Below are 2,350 nucleotides of genomic sequence, written 5' to 3' on the forward strand. Positions count from 1 at the left end.
TGAATTATGTTTGTTGACTGTGGAAGAGATGCACAAAAGCCTTTTTGTAACCAACTGATGCACTTTCTACAGTATGTAAAGAAGGATGTGTTGTGTTTGTTTTGAAAATAAAAAAATAATTAAAAAAAAGAAAAGCTCGAGTCCTAACCAAGAACCTAGGAATTGTTAAGGGAACATCGGAAGATATAAGGTGTTCCAAGTAGGATGGTTTTTTGTAGAGTCAGAATGTTCAAGTCCGATAAATTTAGAATTTCCAAATAGTGAGGTAGACCTTTAGGTATTGCTCCAAGGGCTCCAATTACAATCGGGACAACACCTGACTTCTTTTTCCACAGTTGCTCAATTTGCAAGTCTCGGTTGTTGTTGTTGTTGTTGTTATTATTATTATTATTAAAATGAGAATGGCTTGCAAGGACCAATACGGTTTTGCAGTTAAAATATTGGGGACTATGATGGTGTGGTGCAGGTTCAGATCCCTGCTTTACCCACCTCACAAGATTATGGTGAGGCTAAAACGGTAATGGAAAAAAACATTTATGCTAGATTGTGTTTCTGAGATTATGGATGGGATTAATTTGCCAGAGTCATCTATAATTATGTTTCTTCTAGGGTGAAAACATTTTTATCCAGCAGGGCCATACTGAGGGAAATGCTACCCGTCTTCTCTCAGATTTATTAACTCAGTTATTGCTTTGGGTGATATTGTGTTGGAAAACTCTAACATCACAATTTCCAATCAGCATCTTTCTAGGGGAAAGTTCGCAAACCGAGAACAGTCGGTCGGGGGCGGAGAAACGCGCTGCAACACCGGACGTTCAATATGCAACACTGCAAAATAGGTGCAACTGTGGCATCTTTCCGAGGTTGTCCCGACTTTCTGAAGCCCATCCGGTTGTAAAGTGAGACCAAGCTCTCCTTAGATTGCATCGCCCACAGCCGCAGAGCTGTACCCCGCACCATCTGCCTTGGCTCTTCTGAGCCCAGGGAAGAACCCTCAGCGGAGAGTTGGAAGACTGCGGCCTAGAGTTGCCAGGTCCTCCGAGGCCCTTCTTTCCAGCAGGGGTCGCTGTGGCCTCCGACAAAAACTAGGCTCCGCCTCCGCCTCCGCTGCCGCCCTTTGATCCCTGCAGGAAAGGGACGAAGGACGGGCACGGAGACGGCCCGAGCGGCAGGGTTTGGGCTATAAGCACCGGCCGGAGGCAGGTAGTGTGGCCGGCTGGGTCATAGAGTGGGGAAGGCAGGCAGCGCTTTCCGGTTCCTTCTGTCACTTCGGCGAAAGGAGGCCGGAATCGGACGCGGGACCGCTAGGCAACCGAGCGGAGGGCGGGGGTTACACACGAGGCGCAAGATCTGATCTGCTGCGGGAAGTTGTACAGTCGGGATTGCAGCGCGGTTTTTACCGTATTTACGGTAGGTTTTTTTTACCGTATTTACGGTAGGGCTCCCTTAATTCGACCTTGACGCTTGTTATTGTCTTCTGCGGAGCTGAAAACCAAATGGACTTGCTTCTACTAGGAGGCCTACTGTCTACTCCTTTGATCTTTGACCATCTTGGATTATTTTGCAATAACGAAAAGGAATTGATTTGGTAGAGTGTAGAGCTTTATGTTCTTTTTTGATGAATGGATACCCCTAATTTTAAAGGTGGTCCTTCTCTGTCCATTTCTGAAGAAGCGCTCTCTGGATTCAGGGGATTGCTATTACTATTAATACTATCACTACAATCATCATATTTCTGTTTGGGGCAAAGTGCTGGAGAAGATAATATTTGTGCAGTTCAGATTTTCTTGGAAAACACTAATTTTGTTCCTACCTGATGATTTAGGACAGAATGAGTTTTGGTCTTGGAAAATAGCATATGCCACTGTGCCTCAATGGGTACCATAGAGGGCTAATTTTCCTCAATGCTATTTAACACATATATGATGATCATCAGAAGTTTGGACGTGAAATGCCATCAGATGTTAAAGACATGGAGTTTACTTCTTCAGGACACCTAAATTAAGAGAAAACAGGCAAATTTAGAATGAGTATCTAGATTCTGTATGGATGGCTGGGACCCAATAAATTGAAGTGGAATTCTCTCATGACAGCTCGTGGTTGATAGATTTCCAGGTGGGGGAATTAGTGAATTTGCCTTGGAGTGGAATTTGATTTGACTTCCTTTTTTTTTTTTTGGCCAGGGTGTGGACTGAAAAGGTCGAATAGTTTCATATGTTCCTGGAATAGTAACTGATCCTGGAGGACCAAGTGACCTTTCAAATCTCTTGTTGCATTGGCTGTAGTCTTTCTTGTAGATGGAAACCTAGCTGCTATTGTTCATACGCTGGGTAGCCTCATGTTTAGATAA

Source organism: Natrix helvetica (assembly GCF_964273705.1).
Source record: "Natrix helvetica genome assembly, chromosome: 2".
NCBI classification, from domain to species: Eukaryota; Metazoa; Chordata; class Lepidosauria; order Squamata; family Natricidae; genus Natrix; species Natrix helvetica.